At 43.9% G+C, this 12,933-nt stretch overlaps 1 long non-coding RNA gene across 1 annotated transcript in view; it reads left to right on the forward strand.

Annotated features, from left to right (window-relative positions):
* Nucleotides 1–515: 515 nt before the first annotated feature.
* Nucleotides 516–12,933, forward strand: part of LOC102015483 — a 14,352-nt gene continuing 1,934 nt past the window's right edge. The window contains exons 1-4 of the long non-coding RNA XR_001232610.1: nucleotides 516–589; nucleotides 4,731–4,894; nucleotides 6,621–7,018; nucleotides 12,422–12,676. This is a non-coding gene — a long non-coding RNA (uncharacterized LOC102015483). The remainder of the gene's footprint in view (nucleotides 590–4,730; nucleotides 4,895–6,620; nucleotides 7,019–12,421; nucleotides 12,677–12,933) is intronic.

The following is a 12,933-nucleotide window of genomic DNA, read 5'->3' on the forward strand; positions in this document are numbered from 1 at the left end:
CTGTATTCTCTCCAAAGCAACCAGAAATACTATTTTTACTGTGGGTTTTGCTTTATTTCCTTCTTATCTTTTTTTTTTTATATACCAGGAATTGAACTCAGGACCTTGTGCTTGCCAGGTAGGTGCTGTGCTACTGAGCATATCCTCTGCCCATGTACACATCTTTTACCTAGTTGAAATACTATTTCTAGATGGTAAATGCAACTTATTAAGCTGTTTTAAATTTTATTATTAAGCATTTCTTATATCTTTTAATAGCCACATAAAATTCTTTAACCAAATAACTATTTCTTTATTCAATTATCACATCCTCTTGAACATTAAAATTATTTCAAGTGCTGGACAATAAATGCCTTTGTGCAAAATCTTTTATCCAAAATTCAAATTAAATTCCTTGGATTAGACTCCTGAAAGTACATAAACCGAGCCAAAGGGCTGTGACACTTGAAAGGCTCTTGACATGTTTTGACAAATTGCCTTTTCAGAGGGTGGCACCAATTTACACTCCCACCAGCAGCAGACGAGGGAATCGCACTTCACCTTCGCCAGGATTGAATAAGATAATTTTCAAAAGTTCTTCGCTAATTGGGTAAGTTAGAAATGGTATTCAGTTTCTGGTTTTACTTTATGTTCTTTTATTTCCAAAGAACTTGAAAGACTTCACCTTATCAGCTAGATAGAGAACAAGATTTTTTTTTAAAAGATGAAATCCTGTGCAAAATGAGACTCTTGTCAGGCCATCATGATGTTTTACAAGTGTTGATACTAGTGTTGACATATAGGGAAATTTTCCCTAAGTAGTAACTATTAAATAAACCTATACCAAAGAAGTAAGGCATTAACATTCATATTTATGCTTGTAAAATGCCCTATTTGGAAGCCTGGATCCAGTTTCTACTATAATCAGCCCTGGAAGATTCAGGTGAAAGTGATTTACAGGGGGCATTTGAGGGAAAAGCCAGGGAAGTGAGCCAGGCAGGAAGGAAAGCAAGTGTGTGGTATCCAGCGAAGTCTGAGGGCAGGTACTGTGCTTCTCTTGGAGGATTCTCTAGGGACAGGCAGGTAGATCGTGTCCCAGAGTCACCCCTTGGGGCCTTGGGAGCTGGAGTGTTTCCTCCTAAGTCCATCTAGAACAATGACTAACTGGCAAAAAGCTTTGACCCAGGGTTGAACCTGGGTCTTATTAATTTGTGAAGAGGGGAATGGCTTGGGGATGAGCGACTGTGAGAGTGGTGGGAAGTAGGTGAGTGCCATGAGCTAGGCGGGAGGCCTGAAATCACCTCTGCAATATACAGAGAGAAAGGTATGCAGCAAGAGTAATCTGCATAACGCAGTGAGGCAGTGTCTAATGTTTTGGAGTTGGTGTTTCAGCTCTGATGTGTACTTTTTTATGCACTGAGAAGTCATAGCGTCTTACCTTGAGGCTCCATCCCAGCTGACAGCGGGGCTACATTCAGTCCAGCTCACACATATTATTTGGGAGCTGTAGGCAGAGCTTCCCTGGCCTGTCACACATCAGGACCTCAGCTAGACCCATTTGCCTTGGTTAAAGCCAAGTGAAGGACAAAACTGAGCCAGCTGTGCATACATCAGTACACAGAAGTAGGGCCAGGTTTAGCCAAAATGGAGATAGATCTGGCTGTTCTTTCAAGGAGAGTCGTCCAGATGTCCTCCACACCTGCCTTTCAGAATTGTGGCTCCAAGTCCACTAACCAGTGCTAGGCAAAGTCAGAACCTGCTCGTTGAATTGAAATGGGGCTGTTTTCATACCGACAGAGAGTCAGAAGAGGTAGAGAAGAAATAGTAAAGTACAAGTTTTGTGCATACATCTGTGTGTGCTTGGGGAGGAGACAGGTTTGAAACTGTAAAATAAAAGAAAGTGGGTGGAGGGAAAATCAGAAGAAGCGGAGGAGGAAAAGGAGGAGGGGGAAGGAATTGAGGAGGATGTGGAGGAGAAGGAAAACAACTGGTACATAGCGGGACCCAGAGGTCACAGGCAGATGGGAGATGTAGCAGGGGCCGTGCGGAGTGTGGAGAGTTCCCGGTGTGGGAATGGAAAAGGAAATCAGTGTAGGCTCCATGACGCTGGCTATGGATGAGCAGATGTGTCTTGAATGCCAAAATGCTAACACTTTATAAGGTTCCTGCAAAGCGCAGGGCCTCTACATTGATGAATTATCACTTGGTCACATGGCCAGGAGAGGCAGGCAGGGGAGCCCTGGGAATCGACTCACACCTCCATCCCACTCACCTTTGCTCTGAATGGACTGCAAACCTGAGAAACAAGTGCACTCTAAAGAACTAGCCAGACCAAAACTGTCTGTGGAAACCCAATGTGTCTACTGGAACCCTTTGAAGCCAGAGCCCTGGGGGCACTAGCATCCTCCGATGCTTTCAGGTGTTGGAAGAGAGGAAATGGGACTTGCTCTACCTGCAGCTAGCAGTTGTTGGACTGTTGAGCCAGGCTGCTGTTTTCCATTGCAGTTTCTGCAGTTTATCCTCCAGCTTCCTGGAGGTCTGGAAACATCAGTGGTGGCCCCAGCTCTCCACTTTCACCCATGAAATGTTCGCAACATTGGCTGCTAGGGAGTGGCTGCAGTTCCAAGTCTCACCAATGGGACCGCAGTGTCCCAAGGTAGTCACAAAGGGCACAGCCTGTACCATTGCTTCTTCCTCTAACAGCCCTGTGATCACCCAGTTACTTAGCTTAAAATGCCCAGAGTCATTGGCTGGCTCTTTTAATTTGAACACTAATTTGTTCCAGAGTGCTTAAAGTTTATTATTATTACTATTACTTTATATGATGAAGAGGGCAGTGGCACTCTTCCTCTTCCTTTCCCTCCCTTTTCCTCTCACTCCTCCCTGGCATATCTATTTACATACCTTCCTGTCTCGGTTACTTTTCTCTCGTTGCTGGGACAAAATACCTGACGCCCAAAATGAAGGAAGGAAAGGTTTATTTCACTTACAGTTTGTGGAGGTTTCAGTCCATACTTGGCAGATTACAAGGCAGACTGGCACATGGCAGAGGGCTACAGCTCATGGCGGCAGAACACAGCAAAGCAACAAACACACACCAGTGAGGAATGGGGGAAGAATGGCCTCAAGCACTCTCTTCCTCTCCCTTACATATGCAAACTATCCACCCCAGAGCGGGTGCAGCTCTCACACCCTTAATCAAACTCTAATAGCCTGACCCATGGCCGCATGAGGCTTTGGGGGGGACACACAGACATAAACCATAACACTTCCCTTCCTGAACAGTTCAGTCTGAAAGCCATGGTGTTGGGCAGAGTGGGCTGGGCATCCCCCAGGGAGGAGGGCAACCCAACGGAGGTTAGCAGGAGGAGCATGTTGGGTGTGTGCTGGGAGCTGAGCAGATGAGTAAATATTATAGAGATAGGGGAGCCAGGTTTCTTGCTGTTGACAAGGGAGTTACAGATATGAAAAGGGAGAAAATTAGAATGATCTCCATGGTGCTGGGGTGGAATTAGAGGTGTTGATGGGAAGTCATAGTTTCTGATAGATGGATAGATGAATGGATGGATGGATAGATGAATGGATGGATGGATAGATGAATGGATGAATGGATAGATGGACAGACACAAATAGATGATGGGTGGATGCATAGGTAAATAGATGATGCATAGATGCATAGATAGATGATGAATGGATGAATGTATAGATAGGTAGATGGATAGATAGATAGATAGATAGATAGACAGACTGATAGGGATGTCTGTGAGTGTGACCCACATATCTCTAGCTCTCTCTTAAGAGTGCCTGGGGAGCAGGGATGTCCCAATACCAGTAAGCACACCTAGTGGCCAGATCTTGCTAACTAAATATTGTTACCATTCAAAATGACCCTGGAAAAAGCTCCAGAGATGGGAGAGAGTAAAATAACCATGGAAGAGCCCACAGTGACCAAAACTGAAGCTATGTTGATGAACGAGGGGACCATGTCAAAAGGTCACAGAAATTAACCAAAAGGGCTGTGACTGACCAAATTTGGGATGCTTTGTACATCAAAATAAACAGTGATTGTAAAGGATTAGAATCCTCTAAATAGAGTAGAAATCCATGAGTATTGATCAGCAAATGAATATGTTGAAAGTTTGATTAGGAATGGAAAAATGATCAAGTCTCAAAATAAAATACCTCCCTATAAAATTTTTATGTAACACGAAGGGGAGTACAGTTACCTTTACAATGCAGAATCTCTCATCACCTGTCAAGAATGAGAGTTACCATTGGCCGGGATGGAACTGCCTGACATCGTGAGCGCCTCACAGAATGCAGAGCGGAGGATGCTGCTCCCCTCGGCGACGAGCTTGCCCAAGACACATAGTCAGAATCTAATCGTGACAAACTACCAGACAACGCTGGATGCAGCGAGTCTACCAAAGGACTGATCCATGACTTTAACTACAGTGTTCGGGTTTGAAAGACTGAAGAACTCTTTCAAATTGAAGAACACTTCACAGACGTGGAAATCAAATGCAGCTTACTTCTTCAGACTGGGTTATTTTGCTATGGAGGATATTATTGTGACCAGAGATGAGTTGTGAACGAGGCTGAGAGGTAGATGGTCATATGTATCATGGCTGCTCTCCCAGTTTTGATGGTGATGCTGGGTTGTGTGGGAGAAGCGTGTAGGATTTCTTGTAGGACTCTCCACCAAAGTGTTCAGGAGTGACACAGCCTTGTGTTATTTCATTATTCTTCAGTGGTTCAGCAAATGTGCTTAGTTTACCACCTCAGTGTCATGTGGCCATCATCCACCTGTCCTGTTGTCATACAGCTGAGAAGAAGCTCTGCATTCTATCCCTCGGCTGTTCCAAGCCACCCTTAGCGTACTGATGTGCGGCAGGCAATGCAGATGGCACACCTGGTAAGGATGATCTTTGCCTTTCTTATTCTACTCATTCTTCTGCTTGTGCCTGATGCTGTGGAATGTTCTACTTTGTTCTAGAATGTTCTACCTTCTCCTCCCCTCACAGCTCTTGGCATGGCAGCTTCCTTCCTACCTGTGGCTTGGGTCTCTGCCCTTGGTGTGTTTCACAAACAATCGTCATTCCCCTAAGAGCTCAGTCTTCCTGCTGGGAAAGCTGTCCCAGGAGCAGATGAGCTGCTGGGAAGGTCCTGGGGACCATGGAGCCCAAGTCCTTCACTTCACAGAGCTCAGTGGTGACTGAGCTAGAAGTGAGGGCTGGGCTTTCTGCCTCTGTTCAATGTGTTGGGTGGAGCCAATGTTGAGTGCAAATAATGATGACAGAACTGGAAAGACACAAGGGAGAAGTATGAAAGGACATCTTATCTAAGACTTGGAATTCAAGCCCAAAATGTATTCATTTTATTTGCAGTGGAGGAAGAAGACACCTGTTATGGTTTGTGTCTGTGTGTTCCCCTAAAACCTCACGTGGCCACGGGGCAGGCTTTTAGAGTTTGATTGATTATGGGTGTGAGAGCTACACCTGCCCTGGGGTGGAAGTTTGCATATGTAAGGGAGAGGAAGAGGCTGCTTGCGGCCATTCCTCCCTTTTAGTGCTTGTTGCTTTGGCTGTGTTCTGCCGCCATGAGCTGTAGCCCTCTGCCATGTGCCACTCTGCCTTGTAACTGCCAAGTACAGACTGAAACTTCCACAAACTGTAGATGAAATAAACTTTTCTTTCCTTAGTTTTGGGTACCAGGTATTTTGTCCCAGCAATGAGAGAAAAGTAACCAAGACAATGCAAAACAGGGGTGATGAATTTGAGACAGATCTTTTGGCTTTATGAGACATGGTTTGTGAAGAGCCTTGGATACTCGAGCCAGATAGGTCTTTGTTATGGGGGAGCCCTGTGCTTTGCATGGCGTTTAGTAGCACCCTTAGCCTGTACCCGCTATGTCCAGTAGCAACCTCCCTAGTTGTAACCATCAAACAGTGTCAAGTGTCCCTGGGATACAAAGTCACCATGAGTCTCAACCACTGGTTTAATGGCTGGAATGGAGCCAAGGTGCCCTGGATCCCAGGCAGCAGGACCTAGAATTTACTCTCAAGGATGCAGTGCAATCCCAGCTGAGATCTGTCTCAGCTCTGGGACAGACTGCCTGCCTTAGTCAGGACCAAGCCACTCAGAACCATACCACCCTCCTTGGTTCTCTAAGTGGAGGGTGGTATGAATCCCTTTCCTTTAGGGATCGCAAACAATACCAAGCTGTGTCAAAAAACAGCTTGTAGAGCCTGGTAAACGGAACATGTTTAACCTATGAGGAGAGAACTAGGGGTGAAGCTTAATGGCAGAGCACTTACCTAACATGGACAGGGCCCAGCACTGAAGATTAGAAAAAGTGATCGAGCCCTGAAGACAAAGGAAGTCACAGCACCCTACGGGTCTGTGGACCTTTGTTTTCGCTCAGTAACACTGGTGATTGAGAAATCAGGCTTGTGGGCAGTGTAAAGGCTTTCTACTGCAAAGCTGAGATGGATCAGTGTTTACTAATCATCATATGCAAATCTATGACTAAGGAAAGAAACCAAGACAGATAGGTGTGGACGTGCATGTTTATTTAGAGTGAGAAAAGAAATCTCAGCAGATGCCTGGCACTCAACACCCTTTCTTCTGTGATCTCTTTAGACAGAGCAGCAGAAATGCTTGTGCAGAAATGGTTCCTGAGTACAACCCGGGACCCAGAGCAGCCCAAGATAACCAGCGTTGGCGAGGACCCAGGCAACCATGGAGCCTTGAGCTGCAGATGCATTAACCCCATATTTAAATCCACGCTTAGTCACAGGGTGCACATCCCAGGTGACGGCAGAGATATTATTTTACAGCACTCTGTGCCATTGTTCATGGGCTTTCTGGAATTATTTTGTGGGAATGAGAAAGTCCCTTGTGACAATCACAGCATGGCTGGGCTCCAGTTGCCTCTAACCTCCAAGTGGCGTGAGTGAAGATGCTCCAGTGTGGACATGAGACTGATTTCCCTTGGCTGCTCCTCGCTTCCCACGTTTGTGTTGTTTTCTCTGCCAAAGGTATGCATTTTATTTTCCCACCCGGGAAATTTATGATTCTCTCACCAAGAGACCCCTCTCCCTCTCACGACCTTATTTTGAATAAGAACAGTAATGATCTTCAGAGTTTGTGTAACATTTTGTACTTTTCAATGCCATTTCGGATACGTGCATCCACGCGTACTATTATTCTACTTCACAAATGGCTATTGGCTCCATGTAGAATCTCCAATTTTATCCTGAAACCCTTGTGATCCTTCTGCAGTCAGGGTTTGTAAAAGCAATGTTATATGTTGTGCAGTTCACAGGTTCAATCTTAATGAAGCCTGGTTCAGGATACAAGCGGAAATGACTAGCAGTGAGGGGCAGATTACTAACACTCAGTGCACATTCGTTCTAAATTTAGACAATACCCTTCGAGTGCTCCCAGCGGAATCACAACCCTATAATTAATATTTCCTGTTCTTCCTCTCTGCGTGAGATTGTCGGCCCCAGTGGCGTGTCTCAGTATTTGCAAGTATTTATTCTCTACAGATCGGATGCCGCCACATGTGACCTGAGGCCAGTGATGACAGTCTTCTCACTTTTCCAGAAGAGACAATTAAAAAATAAAAATCTGAATAATAAGTGCATAATTTCAGGGAAATGTGTTGATCTTCCCAAAAAACCACTGAGGTTTAAAGCAATCTTATGTGGAGGCGGGGGTGGAGCCCAGGGGTAGAGTACTTGCCTATACGAGTGAGGTCCTGGGTTCGATCCCAGCATCACCAAAAGAGAAAAAAAAATTTTATTTTTGAAGGTAAAATGTTTTCATGTGCATGAAACCAACCATATTCTGTTATGTTTAAATGTAAGTTTAATGTGAGCACAGGCTCATGAATACAGAAGGAAGAATTTTACCTCACGTGATTTTATAGATGATCAATAGGACAGACAACTATCATTGTATTTGGGAGCATATATAAACACACACAAAGAAAAATGCTAGATTAGAATTCATTAACAATTTGGAGCCTTTCCAAGTTCTCTCCAACCAGATTCAAAGACATAGAAGAGAAAAACAACTCTCAGTTTCAAAAACATTGAGGTTCAATGTCAAGCGGCAGGAATACCATATGCGGCTGGGTAGCGCATATCTCACGGGTACGGGGCAGAAGGAGGTGAATGAGGGAAAGAAGACAGCAAGCATCTAGTCTAAAACCAGGCAGTGCTGCCCGCAGCTGTGCACTTACTCATGTGTGACCCCTATCAGAGTGTGCTTCACGGCTGACTTCAGTGGACTGATGAAGTAATCAGATGCACTCACAGAAAACTGCAAGGCGAAGGTGTGTATTAGTGATTGGGCTTCATAATAATGTCGCAAGATAGTAACCAAGAGCAGAATTTGGACAGCTGCTTTTTCCCCCTGTGAAAATCATATTTTGGATGAAATAACAACAGCTGAAACTGTGATGAATCTCAGGCTCTAGCAGAGGCCAAAAGCTGACTCAATTCATTTGTTGTTAAGTGATCTAATTCCTGGTCAATAGCAGGAGACAGGAAACCATAGCTAAACAAACCACATACCTGCATCTCATACTTGGAGAGGTTGATGGTCATTTGAGATGAGATAGCCCTTTCCTTGCCTATGCATCAGACGTCGGAGACCTATGCTTCTCTCTCCTGGTCATTGGGTAACAGAGAGTATGGGTATGCTCTGCAGAATTACTAACATCTCAAGTCCTCTGCCTAGTAGATCATTGCATAATGATTGCTGATGAATGGCTTGGTTCTTAATTGTTGATGTCCCACTAAACCAGCAGCCTGTATCATCACTGGGAAGCTTGTTGGAAATGCAAGGTCTTGGGCCCCACCTCTGGCTTCCTGAATCAGAATTAGCATCATGACAAGACCCCCAGGTGATTCAGAGGCACCTTAATATTTGAGAGCCACTGCTTTGAATGGTCTTTCACTTTTTATTTTGAGCTTTCTATTTTTATTTTTAATCTGTACCATGGCCAAAGGCCCTGACGTCCTCCCATCTCCATTCTTGCCTTACTTTATTAGCATTTAGCTGCAGGTGCCAAGTGCATTTCTGAGGCACCATTTGGACAGGACAGGAAGTGCACCAGAAAACTCCCAAAGACTTCCGGTGACCTTCAGGATTGAGTCCTGGCTTAGCCCTTCCTGGTGTGTGCCCCATCTGCAAGGTGAGGTGCACCTGGTGTTTCCCTGTGATGTGCCAATGCTTCTGATGGGGCGGAGGTGGCAAATGTGTGCTTTGGGAAGTTTTCAGGAGGGGTGATAGTTGGGCAGATCCTGAATGATGTGACCTCATTATTCAGAGAACAGTCCCCTTTTCTATTTCTTGTGCTGGAGGAATGTGGTCCCCTCGCTCAGAAGCCCCTCTCCCAATTTTGCATTTACCCCCTCAGATTCTACTGTGATGGCATCCCTCCCTGCACAGCCTTTTCTTAGTAGCCCCAGCTCACAGCTGGGAGGCTCTCTTGCCCCGGACTCACGTGTCTGGCTCTATGTCAAAATGAAATGTGAAGGATTGACTCTCTGGGAACAGACACAGATTTGATAGGGGAAAAGCTATTCACTCAAGAACAGCTCTTCATCTTTAAAGGGAAGACAGAGGAAGAGGACCGGGAGGAAGGAGACTTCAAGCTGTGACACAGATCTGACAAAGGTGTATTAGTTTCTCACCGTTGTAACAAAACACCTGAGAAATCAACTTAAGAGGAGGAATTTCTATTTTGGCTCATGGTTTCAGAGCATTCGGTGCCTGGATAACTGGCTCCACTGCTTCTGGGCCAGCGGAAAAGCAGAAATATCATGTCAGGGAGTGGGCGGTGGAGGAGTTACGCGCCTCTTGACAGCTAGAAAACAAAGAGAGAAAAAAGAAGGAAATTGGGATCTCATTGCCCCCTCTAAGGGTACACCCTCAATTACCTAATTTCCTTCCACCAGCTCAACCCCTAAAGTTCCACCACCTCTCAAAGACATGATTGGCAGGGAACCAAGTCTTGAGCATGTGAGGCTTTGGGGACATTTAAGATCCAAAACGTGTCAGCCTCAGTCAATATAGCAGGGAGCCCTGCAGAAGGCATTACCCATTAGGATATCTAGCATTGGGGACAAAATTATTGGGGTTTTATAGTCGCATCTGACTCAGTCACCAGGTGCCGGTGTCCAGGAAAGGTGTGACCAAGGTGAGGCACTCTTTCTGGCTATGGCAAGACAGGAAGGGTCTGACAACAGGAGGCTCTCCCTGCAGGGAGCTCCACTCTGTGATCGCCACACCTACCACCTACCTGGGTAGTGACCATCCTGTTCTTTTTGTAGGTAGATTTGAACTCCTCAAAGGAAGGAAAAATATTAAACAAAACAAAGCACAGCATATAGGAGAGGTAACGATACAGGGTCGAATGGTTCCTCAGTGATGCACTGGGAGCCCTGCTCTGTGTTATTGGGACCTATGTCTTCCCTCCCTCTGCAGTGACCAGAGGATAATGTATCTTTTCTCTGAACATGTCGGCTGCTCTATTGTGTCATCTTCAGAGCACCTTGTACCACTTCCCATCCATCGTCCTGAGCCTGTCTTCTCACTTTTTGATAGACTGATTTACATCTTTCCCACTCGTCAGGCTAACGGCTGCCAAGTGCACCCAAGCACGGCTTGGAAATTCGTGGTCAGATTATTGATAATTTTGTTCCATCATATTAGATTAAGTGTCATAAAAGGTTAGCACAAACCTTTCTTCTCAATGAACTAAGAAAGACTGGTAGTATAACTAACATGTATTTTGTTTTCCCTTTCTCTTCCTTCCTTCTTTGGAGAAGTTTTAAGTCCATATTTTGTATTCTGAGTAACTACTTGGAAGATAACAATATGCAGTGCATTGACTATTGTTAGTCTATTATTTGGTTGGGAAATTTTTTTTTCCATAAAGTAAAAAAAATGAATAATAAAAGGGTGAGTTTAATAACACACACAAAAGATGGCTGTAGCCCTAACCTCCAAGCCTCCAGCAGCATCTGAAATAGCAGCCTGGGATATAGTCTGCCAACAACTGCTCCCCCTACCCAACTCTTCCATGTAATGTTCAATGCCTTTTCCAACACGAGTTATGTAGATCCACTCCTGGAGGTTTTGGGTTGACACCCTGAGAGACTGAACTTGAGCAGTACTTTTCAGACCATCTATGGCAATCAATCATATCACTGTCCTTGGATTTCCAAAGTGCCATCCGATTTATACTTTTGTAAAATATAACAAAAGCAAATTGCCAAAAATTGAACTGAAAAATGGTATTCAAAGTATGACACCTAACTTATTTCATTAAGTTTAATGGACATAAAGTTACTTTTTGATAAATAAATATAAATACAACAAATACAAGTAAAAAAGACAATAATTACAAAAATTGTGCATATGATTCCATTGGAGTTATACACCTAGGTACATATAATGGAGAATTTCTATTATAGTTGTAACTTTTAGTTGTCCTATAATCATAATCTATCCAAAATTTGTGGCTTTAATAGAGATTCCCAATAACATAGGCCTGTTCTGATATACACTATATATATTAATACTCAAGGCCTGTAATTCCATTGATATGTTTCTTTTCTGTGATTAACTGACCTCACCTAAGTTGGACTGACAAGAACACGATTGTCAGGGGATAACATGTGTCTGTGTTTTTATCTCATGGCAGTGTTAGTAGAGAAACCAGCCTTCCCATGGAAGTTGATGGAAACAGAGGAAGATATTTTAAAGTAGTTTCCACAAAGTTTAGGATAATAACTTTTATCTTTTATCCAAAATGAAGTGATAATGTATTTTCAGAATTCACCTTCAATGTGATTCAGTAACCAGTTTCAAAAAATTGACTTGCTAAGCTATAATTAAATTTAAATTTTCTTCTGATGAGTGAAATGGATTCTGGATTTTATGTGTCTTGGGTTATAGTAACAAAGCACTTACTCTCAATTTCTGTACTTTCATTAATGCAGAATGGCAAGAATATTTTCACCAGTTGGTCTGAGGATACGATTTGAGGGTCTCTGAGTTATATAATGAAAGAAATATGGACCGACAAGTGATACATCTTTGAAGCCAAGCACAATCTTGTACAAACTGAAGGTTTCAGAAAACAAGAAGATTCTCTCTGTGCAAAAATAAGATTAGAGAAGTCAGTGCCAATGAGGCCCTTTCAGAGACAGGGAAGCAGGTGCATTCTTGAGTTTTGTCAGTTTGCCTATAGGAGTTGTCTGTGAAACTGCCTCTTAGCCTAGCTGATTTGAATAGAGTTCTATTCTGTGTAACAAAAGGATCTCTGGCTATGATATTAAATGACATTAATATACCTCCATGCAGAAAGCAATTTAGAGCAATTTTCTCATCATTGATTTAACCTAATATTGTCTGTCCAGGGCCAGCTGAAAGCCATCCAGATGTGTACAAGAGAAAAGGGTGGAAGTACTGCTCATTTGGAAATCTATCCAAATGGTTTCTTTCTTATGATACGATGAGGAGGGTGTGATGTTCTACGCCTCAGTATCTACTTGCATATGGGAACATCCTGACTCACTTGAAGGTGTTGGAAAGAGAAGCGGGAAGCTCTGAGCGTGAGTGGTAACAAGACAGCAGAAGGCCAAGTGTCATCTTGGAGTTATGTTACATGGCTTGTGAGTACTGGCTGTGCCTCATGTGGGGAAGGGATTTCCACGCCAGCAGCCTTGGCCAAGCCTGAGTCACTGATCAGCAACAATGGCCATGGGCTCTACACAAACGAGCCCACAAAGGTGACTGCTGGCCCTTGCCAGACCTTTCTCAGGGAAAGTTGTGATGAATCCACCTGGAATTGCCTTGTTCAGGGAAACTGAACATCAGTTATCATGTTCAGGGAAACCTTGTTCAGGCTATCTTATCCTATATATATATA

This window comes from Chinchilla lanigera, unplaced genomic scaffold, assembly GCF_000276665.1.
Source record: "Chinchilla lanigera isolate Chin_1 unplaced genomic scaffold, ChiLan1.0 scaffold00008, whole genome shotgun sequence".
NCBI classification, from domain to species: Eukaryota; Metazoa; Chordata; class Mammalia; order Rodentia; family Chinchillidae; genus Chinchilla; species Chinchilla lanigera.